The 27166-nt window shown below is 46.0% G+C and overlaps 1 protein-coding gene across 1 annotated transcript in view; it reads right to left on the bottom strand.

The window, feature by feature from the left end:
• The window catches only part of GRIN2B (glutamate ionotropic receptor NMDA type subunit 2B), a 292975-nt gene that overhangs the window by 153469 nt on the left and 112340 nt on the right, over positions 1-27166 (bottom strand). The gene's annotated exons all lie outside the window — the stretch shown is intronic.

Here is a 27166-nt window from a genome sequence, read left to right as displayed (position 1 = left end):
GACAGAACAATGACCTCTTCTGCTCTGTGCCTACCCAAAGCCCCTGTGAACTCACCCTTCCTCAGCCCTGACTCCGCTTCTCCTTCCCCAGCACACGGTTTGCCTCCCTGGTCCCTATGTAGCCTCAGGATAACTGTGTCCCCCAGAGGGATCGAATCCCCTTCTGGGGAAATCAAAGAGCAGATGAAGAATTAGTCACCAGACTGTGTCACTTTGAATACAAGGAAGAGGGAAAGGAAAGGAGGTGTAGGAGCAGGGTGGAGGCAGACGGGCAGGGGAGCGGCCGGGAGAGGAGAGAGGCAGGAGGGTAGCAGCGCTGTGGTTGAGGAGTTCACACATTTGATTTTCTTTCATCATCACAATACATTTGCAAGGTGTTCTCCTGTCACACAGATGAGGGAGGCAAGGCTCGGGGTCCCTGTCTTAAACACCTGATTCCTAAGCTAAACTGACAGCTCGGAGTTGCAGGTGGTGCTACCACAAGAGCCAGAGACAGAGCCTGATTAAGAATGAGGGAAACCGGGGCTTCCCTGGTGGCACAGTGGTTAAGAATCCACCTGCCAATGCAGGGGACACAGGTTTGAGCCCTGGTGCGGGAAGATTCCACATGTCGCGGAGCAACTAAGCCCGTGAGCCACAACTACTGAGCCCGTGTGCCACAACTACCGAGCCCGCGTGCGACAAGTACTGAAGCCCGTGCTCTGCAACAAGAGAAGCCACCGCAGTGAGAAGCCCGCACACCGCAACGAAGGGCAGCCCCCGCTCGCAGCAACTAGAGAAAAGCCCGCACGCAGCAACGAAGACCGACACGGCCAAAAATAAATAAATGAAAAAAAAAAATGAGGGAAACCAAACAGACCAGATACACTGATGCCTTAGGCCTCTGCCTCCTTCAAGCCTGGATTTATTTGGAAACACCAAGTTATAGGGGAACTTCATCGAACTGGAATGCGGGCGACCAGAATATTTTCATTTTTCCCTCTGCTTAACAAGTAATGGTCACCAAAAAGTATAGATGGAGCAATTTCCAGGGGAAGAGGGCACAAAGGCTGTGAAGAGAAGCACCGGCTGCACTGGGCCCCGAGCTCTGAGCACCAGGATGAGGCAGCCCAGAACCAGGGCAGAGGACCAAGCCAGCGGCTGTTGACAATACAATGAACTTAACCACGACACCCCAGGCAATGGGACCAGAACGCCTTCAATTGTTCTACTTTGCTTCTGGAAGGTCCAGGGCATTACACCACCTCCCTTTGCTTTCCTGCTAAGATCTTCGCCCAGGAATTTCCACCTCTACCAATGAAACAGCTTATTTCTTCCTATACTATATTGCTTTCTCAAGGTTCCTGCTGAAGTCCTCCTAACTCTTTGCCATTTCAGCATTCTTCTTTAATGTCAGGTCCTTTGTAAATTGTACATTCTTCTCCATTTCCAGTAATAACTAAGCTTCAAAGACTCATAATACCCTAGAGCTGAAGGGACCAATTTTTTTAAACTCAAGAAACAATTAGGGCTTCCCTGGTGGCACAGTGGTTGAGAATCTGCCTGCCAATGCAGGGGACACAGGTTCGAGCCCTGGTCTGGGAAGATCCCACATGCCGCAGAGCAACTAAGCCCGTGAGCCACAACTACTGAGCCTGCGCGTCTGGAGCCTGTGCTCCGCAACAAGAGAGGCAGCGACAGTGAGAGGCCCGTGCACCGCGATGAAGAGTGGCCCCCACCTGCCGCAACTAGAGAAAGCCCCCGCACAGAAACAAAGACCCAACACAGCCATAAGTAAATAAATAAAATTTAAAAAAAAAGAAACAATCATATAGCATTTACCCTAAGCCACACACACGGTTGAATCCCTTGAAATTATTAACCTATTTAATAATACTCATAACAATTCTATGAGTAAGGTACGGTTATTATCCCCACTTTTTCTCAGATGAAGACCCTGAGGTTCAACAAGATTAAATAACTTACTTTGGGTCAGACAACTAGAAAGTGGCAGAGCCAGGAAGTCTGGCTCCAAAGTCTGTGCCTTAAAAAAAGTCTTAACCTTAGGGATCATTTCAACCATCCCCTTCATTTTACAGAGGAGGAGACTCAAACACAAAAAGCTAAGTGATTTGTGCAAAGATAAGGTAGACTGTGGGCTGGTGTGCAAGTTTTCTGATTTCCAGTTCAATGTTTTTGTCCCCGTATCCCAAGGCTGGACTCCAGACAGCAGTCTTCACCTCTAGGCTACATTTCAACGATGGTTTCCCATGAGTTCAACTGACCCGTAGCTTTGTAATATCATCATGGATCTTCATTTTACCAAGGTTGTGTAGAAACACATGGGACGTTGTTAAGGCTCTGCACCTAGTCCTTTGGGGCTTTAGAATTGGGTGATCCAGGTCCTAGGGCTTCCTGATCAGCTGTGAGACCCTGGCAGGTTCCTTTCCCTCTCTAGAAAGTCTAGCTGGTGTATGGGAGGGTGCCCTGCACACTGTAAGACACCTATAAATCCTATAATTACAATAATGAGGATTAGTACTGTTAAAAGCAACACGTTTTACCCTTGATTTCTGCAGAGTTTGTGAAGTGGTGACGAGGATGTAGTCTCAGACGGTCACTGTTGTTCAAGGCAGGAGGACCTTGTGCTGAGCTGGGTGTTGGGGGGATACGGGAGGCTGGGGGCAAAAGCTGGAAACGCAGCCATGTTCCTGTCATTACCAGCTCTGGATAGGAGTGGTGTGGGGCAAAATGGAAGGCTGTTAATAATAGAGAAACTGGGGGTCATGGAGACATACGTCTGCATGGGCCCCAGCCCCCAGCCCTGGGGCACGTGTTTTCACCTGCTCTTTCATATCCGCCGTTACTGTAGCATCGAATGCAAACCTCAGGTCAGACTGATGCATTTGGTATTTCCACTGTTTTCTCAGCCACCTCTGTCACTGGACATCGGGAGCCCTTCAAGGACAGGAACGCTTGTCTTTTATCTCTGTGTCTACAAAGCCAGCAGCGTGGCTGGCGTTCAGGAAATGGTGGGTGAATAGGGAATGAACGAATGCTTTTTTGACTTCCTTGAATAGCAACCATTTTGCCTTTTGCCCAGCAGCCCAGGACTCAGGGCGTTCTAGAAGTAGCCTTCCCAGGGTTGTGGTCAGGCAGGACTAATATTGGGCTGGGGGAGTCAATGGAATTTTCAGGAAGTGTGGGAAGAGACAGTGAAGCCTGGAACTTTTGTAGATTCAGTTTCTGAGAAGCACTGTGGGGTAGTTCTCCAGTATTCCATCACGCAACCCCCAAGGGTGCCCATAACTGCCTCTGCATCAGAATACTCTCCTATACATATTAAGAAACAAAAACTAAATCAAGTAAGTATTTAAAAAACTCAATCTAGCACTTTGTCTTGTGGGCACTTTAATCCCTAGGAGATACTCAGACAGCTGTAGTTTTGGGCTTCAAAGACAATTTTAAGAAAGGAAGTGGGGATAAAGGCCCTGAGAGAGGCGATGCCAATTCACACATTCTTTGTGTATACTTCAAAATTGAGACTATTGAGAACTCCTTAATGACAGGAAGAAAGTATAAACTTGGTAGGGCTCCTACAGCACCTAGCACTGGCTATGCACACAGACAATGCTCAATAAAAACTGGATATATGGATGGATGGATGGATGGATGGATAAATGGATGGTGGATGGATGGATGGATGGGTGGATGGATGGATGGATGGATGGATAAATGGATGGTGGATGGATGGATGGATGGGTGGATGGATGGATGGATGGATGGATAAATGGATGGTGGATGGATGGATGGATGGATGGATAAATGGATGGTGGACGGATGGATGGATGGATAAATGGATGGTGGATGGATGGATGGATGGATGGATAAATGGATGGTGGATGGATGGATGGATGGGTGGATGGATGGATGGATGGATGGTGGATGGATAAATGGATGGTGGATGGATGGATGGATGGGTGGATGGATGGATGGACGGTGGATAGATAAATGGATGGTGGATGGATGGATGGATGGGTGGACGGATGGATGGATGGATAAATGGATGGTGGATGGATGGATGGATGGGTGGATGGATAAATGGATGGTGGATGGATGGATGGATGGGTGGATGGGTGGATGGGTGGATGGATGGATGGATGGATGGATAGATGGATGGTGGATGGATGGATGGATGGATGGATAAATGGATGGTGGATGGATGGATGGATGGGTGGATGGATAGATGGATGGATGGATGGATAAATGGATGGTGGATGGATGGATGGATGGGTGGATGGATGGATGGATGGATGGTGGATGGATAAATGGATGGTGGATGGATGGATGGATGGGTGGATGGATGGATGGATGGATGGATGGATGGATGGATAAATGGATGGTGGATGGATGGATGGATGGGTGGATGGGTGGATGGGTGGATGGATGGATGGATGGATAAATGGATGGTGGATGGATGGATGGATGGGTGGATGGGTGGATGGATGGATGGATGGATAAATGGATGGTGGATGGATGGATGGATGGGTGGATGGATGGATGGATGGATGGATGGATAAATGGATGGTGGATGGATGGATGGATGGTGGATGGGTGGATGGACAGAATACAACTTTCTATTGCCACCACTGCCAACAGTCACCTGTAACTAGTGTAACTCTATAGTCACAATAGCCTAATAACCTACCATGCTCTTTCCCATTAATTCTCTCTGGACTGTTTTTGCACAGAACTGATATCTACTTATTGTCTGTTCTTTATTCAATCATTCAAAAGAAAACTCTGTCTCCCTCATCACCTAATAGTAAAACCGTCTACATACGCCAGTGCCTTCTCACACAAATCAAACAACATGATACAATGGTGTTTTCATTCACTGTATTGTGTCTCCATCTGAGTAAGAGATGGAATCAGAGATGTAGTTAAAGTCTAAGACAGATGCTTTCCTTCTTCTGTCATTCATCTGGCACTAGCTATGGTGTTTCAAAACAAAAAAACCAAAACATGCTAACAATAAACTAGCATTCGCTCCTTACCTGGGGTAGGGGAGGGGCTGATGTAAATTAGTCTCTGCAAGTCCTTTCACCTATCGTAACTCTTTGTCCCAAAAAACTCATTGCCATTCCTACAGCCAGGAAGGAATCTGGCCGCTCAGGTCATCTTCACCCATGTCCAGACTCCTTCTCAGAGAACTTTATTCCTTCTGTCCCTCCCGCTTTTGTGTAATTCCCTATCTGCCCCAGATTTTGAGTGATAAAGATTTCCAAGGCCAGATAATTCTTGGGTTGGGAATAGGTGATTCATGGAGAGACAGTCTCGGAAGAGAAGGGAAGGAAGAGCATTAGAGAGGAAGCTTGGGGAAGCTGCAGAGAGGATGGTGCCAAATGAATGACCAGAGGGAAAAAACATGGGAGAAGTACAATAGAACCTGGAGAAAAAACTGTTTCCCACATCTCTTGCTCATTCCAGAACTTTCAGAAAAGAGGTGAAGAGATGGAGAACGGGTTTGGGGAAAGTAATCCTCTGTTCTATGACAGGATTCGCTTTGTTACTGAAGGGAAATAACCGACAAGAGAAGAGAGAGACAGAAAGAAACCAGGAGTAGGGTGGGCGAGACAAAGAGGAAGACATATGGGGAGGGGGTGGAGGAGAAGGGTGAGGAGGAGAGAACACGGAATGCATCGGGAACGCTGCTGGAAACAGAAAAACCGCCCCCAGAGGAAAATGCCAGCATCTCTGGGCAAAAATCTAAACTGTCATCACATGCATCTCTGCTCTCAGAAATATACACATTTTTTCCTTTCAAGATGATTCCCCACTCCGACATCAGGAGAACACTTCAAACCGAGAGACTAAGATAATTTCATTCCTGCTATCATGTAGCACTTCCAGGCCCTCCCTTGGCATTCTCCATAAATGTGCCATCACCACCCTTTAGACAAATCAGTGCTGGGAGCCCAGGGCAGGGAAGATTCAGGGCTAAGTCCTTGTCTAGACTTCATATAGATTTTACCTCTTACAAAAAAGGAGTGGAAGAAATCTGTCCCTCTTGGAAAAAAAAATGAGGAAAAGAAAATGCAATCTTGAATGTTTACACATTCTAAATACAGTATCTTCATTCAATTCTCCGTTGTTAATGTCAGTAGAGCAGGGACAGTCCAAAACAACAAGCAGAATGAGACAATGATAACAAAACCAATGGCTATGTTTCTCGAGCACTTATATCAGGTCCTCTGTACACACTTTGCATACATTCTCATTTAACCAGTATGAAGACAATAGGAAGCCTTTAGTGCTACCCATGTTTTTACAGATGAAGAAGCAAGCTCAGAGAGGTTAGGTAACTTGGCCAAGGTTGCTCAGCAGATAAGTATGGGGCCCAGATGTTGAGAGACCCTTCTGGCTTCCTATATCATGCAAGGGCCTAAATTTTATTTTACCAACAGTCAATATTAAGCTCCTTGCCCACCAACATTTTCGTATACCTGGTAATGGAGAGAAAATGGTTGAATCCTTCCCTTCCCTTTAATTTTTTCCCTAAGCTATTTACAGAATAATAAAACGAGCTCAGCACTTCTACTCCACCGTCTTGGCCAGTCGGATCACCCTTTATCAGAAATTAGGCAACCGACATGAGTAATCAAAAAACTAAATAATCAATCCCTGATCAATGGTAGTTAATGGTAAAAAAGAGGAAATAAAAGCTATGTATAGACCACATGTGCCTGCCCTCTCTACCATATTGGACACTATTGATCCCTTTTGCTTTCTTTTTTTTTTTTTTTTTTTTTTTTTGCAGTACACGGGCCTCTCACTGTTGCGGCCTCTCCCGTTGCGGAGCACAGGCTCCGGACGCGCAGGCTCAGCGGCCATGGCTCACGGGCCCAGCCGCTCCGCGGCACGTGGGATCTTCCCGGACCGGGGCACGAACCCGTGTCCCCTGCATCGGCAGGCGGACTCTCAACCACTGCGCCACCAGGGAAGCCCACCTTTTGCTTTCATAAAGGTCATTTCTTTCGGCTTCAGTAGCCTGCCCTCTACAGAGCTGATCACCACAGCCTCCCTCCCTGTATCCACCGGCCTGTGGCCTTTGCTGAATATTCTGCCTCATCCTCCCTCCAACTGTACTGGGTGTTCAAGGCTCAGCCCGAATCTCACTTTCCCGTTCTCTACGTACTCTTCTCCTGAAAGAGCAGATCTTTTCTCAGCCGGCCACTGACAGCTGTATCGACACTATGCTGATGCATTCCAAATCTGTAACCTCACATTCCAGACTCGATTAGCTGTAGACACTGCAAGACATGCTCACTGACACGTCCTGCCCTCAGCTCAGAATTCAACATGTTTTCTGTGAAAAACAGGTTTCTACTTCAACTTTTCCATTTCCATTGATTCATCACCAGCCTTTCAATCTCAAAACCTAAAAGCCAGCTTTGACTATTTTATCTCCTGTATTATCTCTATGTAGGACATTACTAGATCCTAAAATAGCATTCTTCAAAATTCTCTTGCGATCTCTGAGGCCACCAAAATCCTGGCTCTGGTCACCTTGCATTTGGAGTAGGTCTGACTTGTCTCCCACCCTTGGGTCACTCACTACTCTTCCCCCATCCTTTCATATAGTGGTACGGGATTAATCTTCTCAACATAACCATTTCATCGAGTCTTTCCTACAGTAACCTCTCAGGATAGAGTTAAATGACATTAATCTAGCTTTCAGGGTTTTTCATAACATACTGGTTAGCAGTCACACTCATTCAGCCCAAAGCAGGGATTCAAAAACTAAATAGGCTATTTCTTAAAGAGAAGATTCAGAGAATCTTAAAGAGAAGAAGCAGCAGAAAGATACCCCAGTGGTGTCTAATTCAACTCCTTTACAGAAATATAACATGCATTAGCTAAAAGTTGATGTAATCCTACTTTTTATTGATGCATGCTCTTTACCATGCTATTTTTTAAATGAGATTTGAACAGACTAAATGACTTGATTAAGTTCACACAATTAGATGCCAATTCCCAATATGGTACCTTTCCAACTCTAGCCTTTCCAGAAAAACAACTCTGTCCCACAGTGACCCCACGCTTATTCCCATTAGCTGTCTACAAATCCATTCAGATGAAGTTGATCCCATGAACATTCAGTGTCAAGTCCAAATCTTTGTTCATGCTATCGTTCCCACTTGGAGAAAGGTCACCTTCCCTTGGGCCTCTACCTTCTACATCCTTTGAAGTCTAGGTCAAGTTCCATTGCCTCCAACTCCTCCACAATGTTTCAAGGCTTCAACTTCAACCTATGTAGATAACACTCCTTGACTGTAGCATATGAGCTGTATTACCCATCTGAGGCACTTAATCACATTCTTACACTTTTTTTTTTTAACATCCTTATTGGAGTTTAATTGCTTTACAATGATATGTTAGTTTCTGCTGTATAACAAAGTGAATCACCTGTACGTATACATATATCCCCATATACCGTCCCTCTTGCGTCTCCCTCCCACCCTCCCTATCCCACCCCTCCAGGCGGTCACAGAGCACCGAGCTGATCTCCCTGTGCTTTGTGGCTGCTTCCCACTAGCGATCTACCTTACGTTTGGTAGTGTATTTATGTCCACGTGTCTCACACTCTTACTCAACAATTTTGTGTATGTAGCCTTTGCTTCTTCAACTAAACTCAAGTTCTGAAGAGAATCAGAACATGTCTTTTTTGTTGTGATGTCCTTCACACCAACTATAGCTCCTTGAGCAGAGCAGACACTGCACTATTTGTTAAAAACATAGACTCTAAGAATAGAACCTGAAACAAAGTCTTAAATAGATAATCCAGAGGCCCGGAGGAAATCAAATCCATAGATAATACAAAGCTTAATTTTCCAATTAGCTTAAGTTAATTAACTGATTTTCAAATATTTAGTAAGTGCCTGCTCTGAGCCAATTAAAGTGTCTAGTATTAAAGTGCGATGGTGAGTGGAACAGACAGACACACTGCTGCCAACATGGAGCTAATAGTCTAGTCAGAGAAAGACACAAACATTAAATGATCGCATATGTGTGTGTGTGTCTAATTTAACTAGGACTGTAGGAAAAATGGGAAAAAGTGGACAGATTTGAGATATATTTTTCTATAGAACCAGTAAAATGAGAAAATTGATTAGATGAAGGGTTTGAGGGAGAGGAAAGAATCAAAGATGACTTGCAAATTTCTGACACATGCAACCAGAAAGATAACTGTGCCATTCCTCTGAGATGAAGAAAGTAGCAGAGGGCAAGGTTGAAGGGATTGTATCATGAAAATCCAACCTTCGGCATATGCTGAACAGTTCATTAGTAGAACACCAGCAAATAAGAGAAGTCAACAAGAAGCACTTGGAGGCCCATGTCCTGACCTTTACCCTGTTCACCTTCAGATCGTGTTTCTTAAAAAGAAAACGCTCCACCCAAAATTGGGCCTGCGAAGAGGAAAGCAGAATCGTGGAGCTCAGACGGCCCAGAATTGGGTAACTAGACTGTGAATTACTGCAGGTTACTGTTTGCTGAGGCTTGAAGAATACAAAATAAATCTTTTCAATCCAAGAAAATAAAATCTGGCCCATTTATTTTTCTTATCAAGTGAGTCAAAAGCTTAGCTGAACGGAAAACTAAAAGTAATCTGAAAAAGGACAGCTTCTGGTGTGTATACTCACGCAAAACGCAGGCTTAACACACAGGCCCTGACTCTTTGTGCCCCTCCTGGTGCCTGGTCAGCTGCTGTATAACGTGTGCTAGGAATGAAGCCACGGTTCTGGATTCCAAACCTATTCAAGCTTTGATCACAGGGTTGGAAGGGAACATAGATGTTCAATACCTCATAAAATCAAAGGATCAAAGAACCTAACCTAATCAGAAGGAACACAGGGCTCATTTTTTTCCAAATTCTTTTCAGGCAGGCATCTCCCCAAGACACTATTTTACAGATGAGGAAACCAAAGTCTGAAAAGGTAAAATGACTTGTAACACAGCTAATGGGTAGTAAAGCTGGGAACAGAGGCATGCTCTCAGCACAGCGCCCCTTTCACTCTAGAGACCACATTGCTGCATGGTAAAGAGAGGGGCAGGCCTAGAAAAGAAGTCCCTTTTGGAAAGTAATTTGAGATCAGATTCTGAGAGCAGAAACTTGCTATCTAAGGAGGATGACTGCTAAGTATCACTTTGGCTAAAACAAGTCCCCATCAGTCCTTCACCTCGTAAGCAAAATGATCCAAATGATATTTGAAAAATATAAACCTGAGAGTGGGTAGAAGATGATTTTCGTGACGTGAAAGAAAAGGGACCTAGAACAGCATGTTATGAGCACCTGGGCACAAGGTAATGAGGGCAGTGGCTATGGAAAAGAATGACAACTTCGGGGCGCCATACAAGAATTCTGGAGTCTGACTATCACATAAAAGAAGCGAAGGGCAGCGAGGAATCGTTTCCAAGTCCACGTGACTGATTAGAAGGCAGAAGGTCATGTGAGCACTCTGCACATAAAGCCAATGTTGAAAACTAGTCCAAAGCCTACATTTTACCGCCAATGAATCAGAAAAATCCCCTTCACACATGAAGGACAGCATATTGAACTTTTAAAAAGAATAATCACTTTTGCACCCCACATGCATGGGCCCCACCTTTCATCTTTATTGATTCATTCACACTCTCATTCAACAGCAAAAAAAACGTGTGAGTCTTCTAGGCACTGAGTCCTGGAGTGGCTACGAAAAATGAACGAGACAGTCCCAGCCTCGGGTGCGCTCAGATCTACTTTTAATTTGAACTGCTGGCACAGCTAAGTGTTTATTATAATAGCGGTGTGAACGCAGGGCTAGGGGAACACAAAGAGAGGGATGACTAATTCTGCCTGGAACTGTTAGGGAAGACTTCATGGAGGAGGTGACACTTGAGTTAGATCTTAAGGGACAGTCATGTATCCACCAAGGGAACTGAAAGAGGACTATTAGAGAGTACAACCCATGTGATGCCAGGAGCAGTAAAAACACTGTCATATTTAGAGAATGGTCGGTCATGTCACTGGGTGTTGCTGGATCACCAGCAGGGTATGTTGGGGCCAGCATAGGAGTTGGAAGAGGGAGGTAGTTGAATAACATAAGCCCACTCATAAAGTTAGGCCCAGATATTCAAGGTCTTTGATGGCTTGCTGAGAAACATATCACAACCAGCAGATAAAAGGGAGCCATCAGAGACTGGTGGAAAAATTAGCTTTCTGCTCTAGATACCCAATTCGTCATTATTTGCAGCATACTGAAATCTTATTTAAATCAATGAGTCTCGGGTGGCAACTTCTTCCTCACCCCCAACTTGATTGGAGAAAGACCACTTTAGCCACTTTGAGGTCTTCAGTGGCAACGGCTCCATCCGAAAAAGCATGGATGCCGAGGTGATGGGCTTTCCACCATCCAAAGCAGCCACCAGACCTCAACGTCCTGGCAGATGCTTGCTGGGGCCACTGTCATTCTGATCAGACCTTGTTTCTTTCTTCTTTGTAAAGGAAAGCAGAATCTATTTGAGGGATTTTGAGCACGTACCCCCTTTCAGGAGCACACACCCCTTAACTGAATTCACAAAGGCAGGCTTTTCATTTTCTCGGCAAGGCACGCTGCTGCCGCTCCCCCGCCGTAACGCTTCTCTCTACTCCATTAGGACGGGCCAGCGCAGGCTGGACCGACGGCAGGTTCTGCGGGCTCTGCGATCATGCTCTCAGCACCCAGGCATTACAGGATCATGCCCCAGTCTCAGTTATTTCTGAAACGTCTCTCCTCCCTCAGATATGTCCTGTTCCTTCTTTCTATCTCCTGTCAATTTCTTTTCTTATAGACATATTTCCCTGCTGCTTACTAATAACCAGAGTGACTGATTCGACAGCTGGTATGACCAAGTGTGGAGAAGTAGGATCCTTTCCCAGTGCTCAGAAGGAATGGGAGAGACAGGCATTTTTCTTTTCTTTTGGAAAAAAAACAAGCTCACAATCTGAAGCACGTGTCACTGCCAGGGCTGACAGACTTAGCATGTGTGTCCTTTACAAGGGACCCAGAAGATTTTAAAGCCTGAATCAATGCTGTGCTTGCTTTCTTTTCCCACTTTCCAATTTTACCTTTTCAGTGGCAAAAGAAACATGTCTCAGTTTTCCTGACAACCGAGACACGTGAACTATCATCTCCACAGGGAAGAGGAAAAGGAAGTACCACTCAACTCCTGGCTGTACCCTCGGCCCCTCCAGGACAGCATATGGAGTTTCTAGGTCACCCTTTTTCTTTGAAAGTTCTCAATTTACTATTTTTTTAAAAATTGTTTTATTGAAGTATAGTAGATTTACAGTGTTGTGTTAGTCTCTGGTGTATAGCAAAGCGATTCAGTTATACATATGTATTTTCTTTTTCGTAGTCTTTTCCATTATGGTTTATCACAGGATACCGAATATAGTTGCCTGTGTTATACAGTAGAACCTTGTTGATTACCCATCCTATATATAATAGTTTGCATCTGCTAACCCCAAACTCCCACTCCATCCCTCCCCCACCCCCATCCCCCTTGGCAACCACAAGTCTGTTCTCTACGTCTGTGAGTCTGTTCCTGTTTCGTAGATAGGCTCATTGACGTCATATTTTAGATTCCACGTGTAAGTGATATCGTATGGTTTTTGTCTTTCTCTGTCTGACTTACCTCACTTAGTTTGATAATTTTTAGGTTACCCTTTTGACTCAGCACGTAAGACAGCACAGTGGGCTGCTCTGGGGAGATTAACTCTGGTCCACCTTTTCCTCGCTGTCTGAAGACAGCACCAAAGAGCCAGGATGAAATGAAGTTGACGTGAGAACAATGGCAGCAAGGAAAAGGAAACCCCTGTACAGCACAAGAAACATTAAGAATGGCCACGGGCTCTCGGCCACTAAGTGCCACGGGTCCATAATTGTTTGAGGTTCGCAGTGCAGGACAGTAGCTACACCTCCTTTTCTCTGCCCTTTACCTCCAGTGCAGAACCCAAAATCGTCTTGTGCGTCCCTGCCAAGAAATCCAGAAAAAAAACCAAACCAAAACAAAAAAAACAACCTCTAAATACTTAAAAACAAACAGCTCAACACATAATCCTACTTATAGCACCAGTCACTGGGCGTATGCAAAATAAAGATTTGACCGCGCCTGCATGAGACATTCTCAATCCAGCCTTGAGGAGCCAGCTCGATACTAGAACATGCCTGGTCTAGCCCAAAAGAGGTACACACGTTGTACAGCAGTTAATAAATGCTTCTCCATAGTGATTAGTTCCTCCCTCCTCTCATGCTCTTGGTGTAGAGACACCAGAAGGCTCCATTTAATAGCCCAGATCTGAAACCTGGAGTTTGGGGGAGCACAAGTGTTCTGCATTCATTCCCTCCTGTTCATTCAACAAAGCCCAAGTCTGATGCTGCAAAATGCCATGTGTTCAGCCAGGCACCTTTGTGATAAACATGGGAGAGATGGCAGGGTGGGTGGAAAACAGGGGTCAAGGCCAGTGATAACAAGCACCTCATAATCACCTACTTGGTAAGTGTGTCTGGAGACTGTCACGGCTCTCACTCACAAATCACAAAGAGCTTTAACAACAATAATGTAGCATTTCTTTCTCTTCTTCTTATCCCTTTGGACAAACATACAGTTTATGCCATGCAGAGTCTTTAATAAGATGGATGGCATCACCCAATTCTGAAGACTTCTGTCCTTCCTTCATATAATACAATTCCAAAGCTATGCCTCAGCCTATCTTGCTTACTTGCTCACAGCAGTCAGATGAAATCACCTGCAAACCCACACCAGAACATTCTCAAGCCCAACACAGTGGGCTGCCCTGACGGAGAGCTCCCCCAGCTTCCGGGGGGAGAGCTGGAAGATCAAGATAGCCCGCCACTTGTTTCTTATCTTACCTCTCACCCCGTGTCTTCCTGATTCTAACCTGTTTTTCCTTTCATTCTGTAGCCCTTCAGGGAGCAATTCCATTAAATGTAACAACAATGTAGTAATACAAAGGACATCATTTTCTAGTGCTAATAACTTTCATTTTAAAAACCACTTGTGTGCTCCAAAATTTAGCAAAGCTTCAATTTCTCGTCAAGGCCGGCAGACATCAAATTTGAAGCTTTAAAGTTCTGTTTCTTTTGCGTTTATAATCCAAGTACAGGGGAATTGAAATGCCATTTAAAGTCAGATTTGCTTTGATGCCCAGGCTGCCAGCTTTACCGACGGAGACTCATTTCTGTGCACAAAACAGACACATGGAGTACCAGCAAAGGACCAAAAACCACATTAGGAAAGCATGACCGCCTGCAAGAGGACCACCAATGTATACACCTGTATGTACCCCCTCCAGAATTTCCTGTATTTACCTTTTCCAGAGTTTAAATTTCATAGTGCTGATAAGGATCACAATTTTGAGACTGGTCATCAGGAGAGAATTAAAGGAAAGAATTCTCCCATTAACGCCAAGTTCAAATTGATGAAAATGCTATCATTGCCTTTCACCCTATTCTGGTCGCTGGGGCCACAAAAATGGCGGCAGAGTTGAACACAGTGATTTGCAACCCTGGCTGCCTTTTAGAATGAACTTGGTGGCTTTTAATATATGTCAGTTCCCAGGCCCTCACCCTCTCCTGTCCACCTAAATCAGAATTTTGCAGGGTGGGACCCCAGGATCTGTACACAGTTTCTTAAACCTTCCTAGGAAATTCTAACACACAGTCAGGACTGAGAAACACTGACATAGGGAGCTGCAAACACGGGGAATTGAAGACAGCATGGGAGCAAGTCAGCACATCAGTACTTCCCTGAGGCTGTTAAACCAGCATCAGGTGATACATTTTAGAAGCCTCCTTTATCTGGAAAAGGAAAATGTTAACTTCTGATGGTCACAGCAAACACAGTTTACCATGAATTACCTCATTCTCTATTACTACCTCTACCCCCAGCTGCCCTGCAGCTGCTCTCAAAATGTTTGTGGGATGCAGGTCTCACTCCCCCAGCAAGACCCAAGCTTCTGGACTGTTCCCCATGGTTTTGAGCACACAGTAGGTACCGACTGGTTTGCTCCTCGTGGCTGAGAGTCTGCAAAAAGCCAGTCACATGGAGAATGCTTCAGAACACACAAGTGTTCAACTTGGCTAGTCTGGGTTAATTTGGCATCCGGGAAGGAAGTGCTTCCCTAAGGATTGAGCCGCTAGAGGCCGCTCTGAGCCAGAGCCTTGGTCAACTGTGCACCGAAGTAAATTCACATCAAAGGGAGAAGAGGGTTGCTGAGTAGACTGGGAGTCATGGCAACACCGCGGCTCCTATTTTTAAACTTGTTGGTGAGTGAGCACACCAAGTGCATGTGTATTTGTGGGGGAGGAGATTCTGATCTCTTTCAAAAGAAAAGTCTTTTATGAGGTTTTGAGTTTGCAGGTGGCTAATAATCCGTGACAATGAGATCAAAGAATTCAGCTGGCATCAGCGATATTAGAACAGTTCTTTTCTCTTCTTCCACTCCACTATCTTGCTCTCTATCGGAGGACATCCTTCATGCCTTGTGTCAGAAGTATCAGGAAATTCTTGATACTTTTAACAAACAGATTCTGAAATTCTGATCTCGGTTTCTTAGGCTCATCCTGCTATAGCCTCTTAAGCAATTCACTTTGTGTTACAAGAAAAATAAGTTCAAACCAGCAAAGGGAAAGAACTTTCTGTGGATGCCCCGCTCCTCGTGAGGACAAGCAAATGGACGGTGTGTCGTCTATATGCCCAGCACCCAGCACAGGGTGCAGGACATAAGAGGGAGTCAAAAAACTAGCAGTGAATGTGATACTGGGAAGTACAGAAAAGCTACCCTCCCCATGTCATGTTTCTTTCACTCCCAACAGCACTGCTTTTTTCTCTAGTCTCTGGCCAAGTATTAGCCTTAAACAAATCCAAACTTATCTGACCTCTCAAAAATGAAGAGTGGCCTTGGAGGACATTTGTAAATCATGACAGAAGCCAAGGTCTTGTTTCGTTTTATTACACGCCCCTGACAGTGATTTCCACGTGTCTGTAACCTCCAGGAGCCTCGGCGAATCTTAAACAGAAAGTCTGCTCTCACTTCAGTTCAAAGGACTTTCAGGTCCACCAAGACTACAAGTTATTGCTTTTTTATACGTGGGTTTAAAGGATTTTGGAATATACAGGACTAAGATAAAAAAAAAAAAAATCATCCTTTCTAATTGAAGAGGAAGGTGTAAGAAAGATCACAGCAAGGCTGGTAAATATAGACGTGACACACTTCAGGATGGAGAGAAAAAGAAACAGACTTTGGTCTGGAACATCCCTAACACGTGTGCAAGGGACTCTGTTCCTGGGCTGTTTCCGGATTTATCATGGCTTCAGGACACGAATTCAGCAGAGTGCCCAAGAAAGGAAACTATTACAAAACCACCCTGTCCTGCAGGTTAATGATGTGTTCATCAACATCACATTGATGCCTAACTGACTCGACATCCTCAGCCACAGAAGGATGGACCACGTTGGGCAAAGTACACCTGGAATCCATCAAGACTTGGGTTTGAGTCCCAACTTTACCTGTATGGAAAGTAGGCAAGTGACTGAACCTTTCTGGATCTCAGTTTCTTTCTCTGAAAAATGGAAGTAATAATGCCTCTGAAATGTACTTTTAAGATTAAATAAGGCTATATAAAACACCTGGCACACAGCAGTCACTCAGTAACCTTTTTTTTAAGTAAATTTTCTAAATGGCTGAAGCTTAGTATTTTTAGGTATCAAGCTTCTTCTTGATTACAAGAAGCATTTTTAAATGGAAAATTTCAGAAAGGTATTGTAGAATTCGCTGACTTCTTAAACCAAAGATAATCAACATAATTTAAGCTCTTATTGATGACCTAACAATGACTGTGCTATTTTGCTCTACAGGGATGCTGTAAAGGGGGTATATGCTTTCTGGGGAGTATAAGGCTGTTTGCCCCAAATGATCTTAGACAAACGTTCCTATCAAGGTCTTTCGGTGGGTTTTTCTAATACTTTCTTCACCTTACCATCCTGTTTATTTCTTAATGCTGTCAGCTCACCTACCTGATAGTCCCATCGTGTTTGTTATTTCTAAGCTGTTGTCATCTGGTAAATCAGATAAGCAAGTATCTCCAGACTCTATGGGTTGCTTACCAAACATATGGCCTTGACTTTCTCTCTCTAGTTAAGAGAACTTTGATTTTTAACTGGGCCTATTACTGCCTGGGTCAAAAACTAAATTAAACTAAACTAAATGGAACTGGCCAGCTTCCCTTGCAGCTAGCTGTGGCCACTGACCGATTTCTGACCAATGGGCTATAAGCAAAGCACGGGACTTCACGGTAATCTCCGTGAAAGGGAAAGAGCCTGCCCTCCTTCCTTTCTAACTTCAACCTGCTGCTTGAAACTGGAGTTCTGCAGGCATCCTGGGCATGAGGATGAAGGCCATACATACCCCATCAACAAAAGAGCAGAAAGCTAGCAGGAGGCTGGGGCCTGATGGTCAGGCAGCTACCATACCAGCTCTGGACAAACCACCTAAATATGCTCACATATCTTGCTGAAACTGGGTTACTGACACTCTATGCCACATCTAATCCAACTGTCCCACAAGTGTCTTAGACGTATGCATAATATTAGAGTAAATGAACTCTGAGATAAAATAAGCCACATTCATCTTAGGGCAAGAAATTTGTGTCAGTGATTTTAGCTCAAAGCCCTCTCCTACTTTCTTTGTGGTTCAACATCATACTGTTGAACAAGTGACCCCTCCTCTCCCAGGTGAAAGAGGTAAGTCTACGTGTGAACACACGTCAGCTGTGGAAACAGAGCAATGAGAGGAATGGCCCTGCGTAGCCTGTGGGACACACGGACACACACACACACACACACACACACACACACACACACACACACACACACCTGGCTTTTTCTCTACGTAGTCAAAATGAGAGAAATTTGACATATTACTAAAACCTGTGTAATAACGGACTATATTATAATGACATTCTATTGTGCTATTTTTGCCTAAACGAAAGTTCCTGATAGACTTTTGTTCAAGGACCAAAAAAAAAGTAGGTAGGAGTGTCTGGAAATGCTGCTGGGAAAATGAAAAGAAAGTAAGTATCTGAGTTTTCTCTGTCGATCTCCACCGTCAACCTATGCAGTGAGTAGACAAAGCCCTCACAGGTCTGTTGTAACGATTTGGTGAGATGATGTGCATGAAGATTCCTTGTATGAAAATCGTCACTTTTATTTTCATCACTATTAGCCACGATCATGAATGACCTGAAGGTTCTGATCATCTGGTTTGATGTCAAACACTAAATGTACTTTGACACACGACCTCATGTGGAGGCCATGTGTGATCTCTTTCAGGGAATGGGGAAAAGGACCACTTAGCATGAATACAATATTGTCACAGTGTGGCTTCCATGACTATTTCTGCTGCTTTGTCAGGGAAGATCTTTCCTTCAGAAAAAGAAGACATTTATGAGTTTCTTAAAATTATATAGACCCACTTGCTTACTAAGTTTATCTCCTTTGCCCAAACAGTAAATGTGCTAGGGTTACTTAGCAACCATCCTTACAGCCATAGAGATTTTAAAAATGAAATCAGAGTGGATGGAAAACACCTTGTTGATATTCACCAGCGCTAACTGCAGGCAAGCCATCTTAAAGGATTCTTCCCAGCTTCTGTCCCATCCGCAGCCATGCGCATGCCATCAGCGAAATGGTCTCAGCGATAGGAAGAAGTGGGGAGATGTCCTATGTGAAAGTATTTTCACCCAGTTCTTTGAATAATTCTTTATCCACTTGACAGATGCCAATGCACATACAAATACCCGTGCTGTCTGGATGTCTAATACACGTGCACTTGGACGTGTGCGTGTGTGTGTGTGTGCATGCAAGAATTCCACACGGTCATGTATGACCACAGAAAGTGAAAGGCAGGAAAGCCGTTAAAGCTTGTACAGGAAAGCTGGTGAGAAGAGGGGCAGCAAGAGATCAATGAAGAGAACACCCCACCGAGAGGTAGGGAAGAACAAAGAAGGAAAGGTGAGGGGCGGTGTGAGGCGGCAGTGAACGAGGGAAAGCAAAGCCGGAGCAGCGAGGGAGGCGGTCAGCAGCCCCCGGCCGCCTGCTGCTGGCAGCCGAACAAGAGGGAACAGATTCTAGCAGCAGGGGCTCTAATCTGTCAGCAGCAGTCCCTTCATGTGTGACCAGCCGGCCCAGCTTGGGGACTGGTGCCAGTCTGCACACGCTGACCCTACCGGGCCCTCCCGGAAGAGAAAGAGCCGCTGATGAAACCCTGAAGGTCCGGGAGGGCTCCCCGACCCCAGCTCCCGCCGCCGCCGCCGCCTCCCCTCTACGCGCCCCTGTCTGCAGCGCGGGGTCAGATCCCTCAGCCACTCCTTCTGAAGTTCAGTCATGCTCAACACCCCGCTTCCTCCCTACCCTTAATGGCCACATCAGGTCCGGGAGGATTCTTTCCAGGAGATGACCACCTACCCATCCATGTCAGCTCCACTGGAGAGGAAAGAAAGAAAGGCTCAGACCATCATTTATTTAAAATGTGCGAGGTCTTATATAGATGCAAAAGCCACAGAACCACTTCTGCTCTCAAGAAGCTTGTGTCTGTTAGGCTGACCTTGGCCGGCTGTGGTCGAGCCTCCGCTCAGCCATCCAGCCCGTGGTCTGTAACCATAAATGACGGCACTCGCGCTTTCTGGCAGTTCGCCCCCATCCTTACCGCCACTCAGCCAGCCTTTATCCTCTGGTGGGAAGAGACAGCAGATGGAGAAATAACTCCCACTCAGTTCCTAAATAACACCAGCTTCAGTTCCCATTAACTGTGAATTTGCACCCTTGTCTGGGTAAGAACCAAGGGAGCAAGGATCATGGGGACTTTGCCAGACCGAGGCAAAGGTTAACAGGGGAGCCCTGGCTGCCTGCCAGCCCCCCTGAGGCCGCGGGCAGGCAGCCGGGAGGCGGCGTGCTCTCTGCAGAGCACTGCTCCTGCCACTGGGACACCTGGGTTCTGCCACCGCCTGCCCTGCCTCTGAGAGACGAGGGACCACTCTGAGATTCTGTTCTCACATTTGTAAAATCCATTCACCATCCTACCTACCCTCTATCCCGTGAGAATACGTAACTTGAAAGGGTTGGATTAGATGAGCACCGAGGCCTCTCCCCGCAGCAGTGCTCTGATTTGAAGCCAAGGTTTCTTTAAAGCTTGATTACTATGCAGCAGGGTGAGGGGCTGAAATCCAGGTCTCCGAGGCAGATCCAGGCCAGGTCCTGGCATCACACTGCCCAAGCGTGGGCCTTGGGTTTCTTAAAAACATGAAATGGGGATAATGATTCCTGCCTTCATTCATGCTTTTACCGGACAAATATTTATCAAGTACCTACAACGTATTGGGCACTGTGCTAGAAAACACAGAGATGAAAAAAAAACTCCTGCTCTCCTGGAGCTTAAATTCAATGAGGAGAGTGAGACAACAAAATATTTTAAAAGAAAATATACACAATATGTCCGACAAGTGCTACAGAGAGAAATAAAGCAGGAGAGGACAGGGAGCTTGGGAGGATGGGAAGGACAAGCTGCCCTTAAAAGGGTGATCAGGGCTTCCCTGGTGGCGCAGTGGTTGAGAATCCGCCTGCCGATGCAGGGGACACGGGTTCGTGCCCCGGTCCGGGAAGATCCCACATGCCGCGGAGCGGCTGGGCCCGTGAGCCACGGCCGCTGAGCCTGCGCGTCCGGAGCCTGTGCTCCGCAACGGGAGAGGCCACAACAGTGAGAGGCCCACGCACCGTGATGAAGAGTGGCCTCCGCTTGCCACAACTAGAGAGAGAAAGCCCTCGCACAGAAACGAAGACCCAACACAGCCTAAAATAAATTAATTTAAAAAAAAAAAAAAAAGGGTGATCAGAAAACATCTCCTGAGGACATCTGTGTGGAACAGGAGTTTGTGAGGATCCAGTCAGACGACTGTACCATGCCACGTGTGCAGTGAGTATTCAGGAAGGCAGCCAACACTGGAGTTATTAACTTTACCAGCCCGGCTGACAATGGGGCTGCTTCTGAGCATCTACCTATGACCCTCTTCTTAACTCTGACCATTGTCACCAACCCACATGCTTTCTGAGACAGAGTCTGCTCTCAGAATGAGCCTGTCTGCTCTCTCCATGGAGAGCCACTGGCCTGCTCTGCTCTCATTTCCTTCCTCTTCAAGACCATCTTATTCCTTCCCATGGATACTGGACCACCTGTGTCTTCTTGCCCAGCGCAGATGGGCATCCTGCCCCCGCTCAAAACTGTCCTCGGTGAAATGGAATTCTTTTCCCACTCACTCCCCCTCTGTGTCTCCTGCCCTCTCCTCCAAATTGTAAATAGTTTTTAAAAGGAGGAGGAAAAAGAGTGGGGAGGAAGAGGAGGGGGAGGAAAATGAAAGAGAAGAAAGAAGAAAGAAACACCAAATATGTCATTGGTAAGTTGCAAATTTTGCAAGTCAGCTCTAGAATTCAATAGTGCCTAAGGAAAGAATCACGTAGGGGTCTCAGTGTTAAGCAGCTGGGCATGCTCTTCACAGGTTTGAACTGAAGGGAAAGAAGCAAAATCACTTGCTGAAATGACCATCTATACATGTGACATGAGGAAGGTGGAAGACCACAGACAGACAGAAGAGCTGAATACTGCCCACGTTCCGTCATTCCTCCATGAACAAGCTTGCTTTGCCTTCATTACAATCAGCAGTGAATACGCCTTTCGGGATAGTTATTAGATTCTGCAGTTATTTTCCCACATTTATATTTCCTGCCACACCACTGAGTAGATAAAGTCTGTCTCTATATACGCAGCTTGTGTCTGTCTTGCTTTACTGAACATTTCACATGAAAAATGGGAATTTCCTTAGATTCTAGTAGATTTCTTTAATCAGGTAAAGGCCACCATGCCTAACAGTCCGCTTATAGCTATGCATTCACGGAAACTTTTGACTGGTTCACATGTAAATTATAGTAAGTCTGCCTATAATACATGTTTGCCTTACCGTAAATTTGCCTGGGCTTGGCACTCCACGAATATTTAACAACAACTAAGAGATAGGTAATGACCAAGCCAATCTTGCCCATGGTGTCTAAAAAACTAATTGACTCAATTCCTCGTTTATTTCTTAACCTTTCAGCACTTTCCAGGCCAAGAGTCAAGGAGGCATCCCATGGGAACAATCCCGCTAATACAATGGTTTCAAGGATGTGGCATCTGCCCCAAGGTTAAAGGAAGATGGTGTTCATCACAGCTCTTTTTTTTTTTTTCTTTCTTTCTTTTTTTTGCGGTACGCGGGCCTCTCACTGTTGTGGCCTCTCCCGTTGCGGAGCACAGGCTCCGGACGCGCAGGCTCAGCGGCCATGGCTCACGGGCCCAGCCGCTCCGCGGCATGTGGGATCTTCCCGGACCGGGGCACGAACCCGTGTCCCCTGCATCGGCAGGCGGACTCTCAACCACTGCGCCACCAGGGAAGCCCCATCACGGGTCTTTTAATAAGAACCTAACAAAGCACCTTTCTTCACATTGGTTACCCCCATCTCTCAAAGGCTGGGCCAGGGGAGGATTCTGGCCGTTAGAGATGGTGACTTTCATGGGGAAGGAAGAATTTGCGGGTGGCAGGGGATAGTGCAAAGCAACTGTTGAGTAGGAAACCTGAGGACACAAGGGGAAAATAATTAGGCAAGGTTCATAAGAGGTTTGCTATGTTGAGATCCAGCCATCTCAGAGAACAACTGCTCTTTCTACAAGTCCCCAAAGTTGCCATGTAGGAAGAGTAGGAGCTCTGGGTCCCCAGGACAGAAAGAGAGTCCAGAGGTGAGTGGCAGGCATGCCACCAACTACGTGAGAGAAACGCACTGGCCAAGTACTGGAGGCACATTGAGAAGGAAACTCACCGTAAACTGCTCCTCCAGGAAGTGATAAAGGAAAAATATAGACATGGGCCTATTAACAGCTACCAATTCTTCTCTAGCTCAGAGGGGTAAGGGAGAGTTAGGCAACTGGTCTGACCACTTTCTAAACACTTGCAGATCATCTGGTACCAAAAGGGTTTCAGGATTTTCTCCGGAACTAAGAAGATCTTTCACCTCAAGAATGCATGGCATAAGAAATTCTCCAACTCTTTCAACCAAATAAAGCTCCCAGTTGGGGGCTTCCCTGGTGGCGCAGTGGTTGAGAGTCCGCCTGCCGATGCAGGGGACACGGGTTCGTGCCCCGGTCCGGGAAGATCCCACATGCCGCGGAGCGGCTGGGCCCCTGAGCCATGGCCGCTGAGCCTGCGCGTCCGGAGCCTGTGCTCCGCAACGGGAGAGGCCACAACAGTGAGAGGCCGGCGTACCGCAAAAAAAAAAAAAAATTCCCAGTTGGAATAAAATGCTCTCAGCACGTCTTGGTATAAGGGCTCTGTACTACATTTACTAATAAGGCATAAATGAATGCTAACAAATGCTAATAATTAAAATGAATTCTTAAGGTACAAAGTAGAATGGTCATATTTAGCAAAAAAAAAAAAAAAAAAATTCAGGAGCCCTGTAACATTACAACAAATTATCTTTTAATATCAGTATGTCCCATGCAATATTTGGGGCACACTTATGCTAAAAAAAAATTTGTCATTGATCTGAAATTCAAATTTAACTGGGTTTCTGTATTTTTCTTGCAACCCTAGTAAAAAGCCTTATCCAGCAGCCTGTAGCCTATCTGGAGACAGTCTCCAAGTCTATAGTGGGCCAAGCTTCCAAGAGCTAACAAGTTATCAGTAAGGAATCTGGATTGATACGTGACAAATTGCATTCACTGGACAGTGAACGAAATAGTTCATTTTAAGGATCCTCTCTGAGGATTTTTTTTTCCTTCCATAACTAACAAGTAAATCACTTCAAATATGTGTCTCTCTTTAGGACTCAGGGATATCATAGAATCTCCTGTCTGTGATCCCGAAATCTAGACTTAGGAACTTCCCTCGCGTGGAAAGAAAGCCACAGTCTGGTCAGGTATGAATGAGGGATTTCCCTCCCCTTGCAATGCTTCTGGGGACGGACGACAGGGCCTGTGAATACTACTGGGTTTTCAGAAAGTGAGACCAGAAGACGTTTCCCGACTCTGTATTTCCGGCGCCATCCCTGGCTGGGTCACCCCCAGGTACGTCCTGAGGAGCCTTCCTGGGGATGCTGCTGTTAATGATGCTGGGAGGTGAGCATCAGGCCAAAGGCAACAGTTAAGCATTTGCAACAATTGTATTTGCAAGATTTCCCGCTGTGGCTGCTTGGTCTGTTATTTAAAAGAGTGACCCTAGTGAGACCAGAGCTCTGGAGGAGGGGCTGAATTCCGACCAGGGGAAGGAGGAGGACCGCTGACCGAGGATGCCTAATTGAGTCCCACTGATGAGCTGAATGCTGTCCTCCTCTGAGTCCCTGTTCATCAACCCCAATCCTTCCTGGTCCTGATAGAAAAACGTATTAAAATGCTAAGAGAGGCTAGGAATTGGATTCTAGAACCACAGGAAGCTGCATTTGGGAGGAGGGGAAGGAAAAGACAATGGAGAAGAGCAAGGGATGCAGGTCCATGGACAAGGGGAGATAGCCCAGAGGAGATGCCCAGCAGGCAGTCAGATGGAGAAGCCTGGAAGAATCGGGGAACCGGGGCAGATGAGAAGGTTCATAGAGGAAATAGCTTGGTGGAGAAACGCTCTGATAAGTCTGGTGAGACCTTTACACAGTGTACTTGGGAAACTGAGGGAAGGTGGACTCTCCCTCTGCTCTGCCCTGGGACTGGAGGAACGTATGAAAAATCTGCTGCGCCATCCTTGCTCCTTTTAGGACCTGCTGCACTTGAGAAGATGGAGGGGTGGGCGCTTGCGGTTCTCTTGACAATAAGCTCTAAGCACGGGGTACAGAGGACTGAGGAGAGCCACCCTCCTGAGGGGCCACAAGAGATGGCAACAAAGGTTACAACCAATGGTGCTTCCAAAGATACAGTGGTTAGAGCCCTGGCTTCCGAGATAACAGTTACAGTCTAATGTGAAGTAAGCCAAATGGGAGATACTATCTTCAGATAGCTGCTTACCCAGAGGAAGTTCTAAGGTAAAAGCAGGCATTCCTGACCCATATGTATGGACCCTAATGTAATTCCCACTTGATTTCCTTGTGTTGCTCGGCAGATGTTTTCTGTTCGCTCATCTTGGTTTCAATGAACAAATATTTGGGAAAATAAACTGAACTAGGGAGAAAACATGAATGTACAGAACCGAATATGTAGTAAGTTTTTAAAGGAGGTGCCCCTTGTCTTGCAAAGAGGAGAAGAACAGAGACGCTCCCGTAGAGCAGGGAGGCACCGGGCAGCTCAGCAACTCGGAGGACGTCATGCGTTTGCTCCAGGTGTCTTCCCCGGTGCCACAAGAATAAGGAAGACAGAAGGGTCCCTGCTTTCAGAGAACTTACAGGGAAGAGAGATAATAAAGCACAGAACGACGATCGTCTTTATTGGAAAGGCACGGGAGGCGGGGCAGGCGTGTAACCGAGTGATATTAGTCCAGGGCTCAGCTTTCAGGGGAAAGGAGGCCAAGACTGAATCCTGAGGGATGCAGAGAAGGAGGCAGGGGAAGGGGCACGTGCATCTGTGTATGGCTGGGCAGGGGCGCCTGGGGAGCACATTCAAGGCAGCAGTAGGAGCTGGAAGGGAGAGAGAACACGGGAAGTTCACCATGGCAGGAAGGCGGTGTTGAGGCGACGAGGGGCGGGAGACGGTTTTGGAAAGCTAGGAAGGCTCATGCTGTGGAAGACTCTATAAACCACATTAAGGAGATGGGACTTTATTATAGGAGCAATGAAAAGCCGCTGAAAGGTATTAAGCAAGAAAGTGATGAAATCACATTTTCATTTTAGATCACTCCGGCTGCAAAGGAGATTGAAAAGAAGCAGACTGGAAGCCAGGAGAGATTTAAGAGGCCCTGCAGCAATGCGAGTAGAAAGAGGTGGACTGGGCGATGGCACGGGGATGAAAATAAGTGAAAGCTCTCCAGGGCGAGTCCACAGACAAGGCCATGACTGGCTATGCGGTGTCAGGGCTATGGTATCAAGGACACCTTGGGCATTTTTACTTTAGGAGACTGGGTAACAGGATGTACCCTTTATAAGTGGCGCCAATTTGGCTAGAAGAGGGTGGGAGGGTTGATGGGAGAGGAGACAGCTGTGCAGCCTTGGATATGGTATGTTCTACGGCCCATGGCATCCAAAGGAACAGATGTGGTCATACATAGACGGACGTGGGGCTCGAGGGAGAGGTTTCAGCCAGCGATGTCCGCTTGGGGGAACTTACAGACATCGATTGTATTCTTGGCAATGGAGGAGAAAAGAAGAGAGTCTAGGGACTTCCCTGGTGGTCCAGTGGTTAGGGCTCTGAGCTTTCACTGCCGAGGGCACGGGTTCTATCCCTGGTCGGGGAACTAAGATCCTGCAAGCCGCACTGCGCAGCCAAAAAACAGAAAGAAAAAAGAAAAGAGGGTAGAGGACAGACCCTGGAGAAGCACCAATATTTAAGAGATAGGTAAAGGAAGAAGCATGCTGGGGAGCCTGAGACAGAACTGCCAGGGAGGCAAGAAGAACGCCAAGACCGTCTGTACCAACGTGTAGGGATAACTAGGGATGGCAGAGAAAGCAGAGAGTTCAAGGTGGGGGAATAGCAGGATTGGATCACAGATGCAGCCACAGAAAAATGACTTTTAGTGTCAACTCTGAATTAGGAGCTTAGACAAGAGGCTACAGAGTCCAAGTCCCTTCCAGAAGCCAAATAAGTATAAGTCAGTACACATTCAACCTCCTCTGAGTGTATTTCAACCTCCCTGAAGTACACTTTCTAATATTTTATTTCTTAAGCTGGGTGGTGGGTACCTGAGTATGGGTTAAGTTTTTCTGAATCTCTCTCTATATGTCTGATATAGCTCATAATAAAGGTGAAATGGATACCCAAAATACACTGTTGAGTGAAAGGAAGTTGGGTTATTGAACAGCACGTCTGGTTAGATTTCCATTTATGTAAAACTGTAGATTTATCTCCACACAGGTATACATGCACCGGGAG

Source organism: Phocoena sinus, chromosome 10 (genome assembly GCF_008692025.1).
Source record: "Phocoena sinus isolate mPhoSin1 chromosome 10, mPhoSin1.pri, whole genome shotgun sequence".
Taxonomy (NCBI): Eukaryota; Metazoa; Chordata; class Mammalia; order Artiodactyla; family Phocoenidae; genus Phocoena; species Phocoena sinus.
Note: the sequence above shows the minus strand (reverse complement) of the source record. Positions and strands in the feature narration are given on the sequence as shown.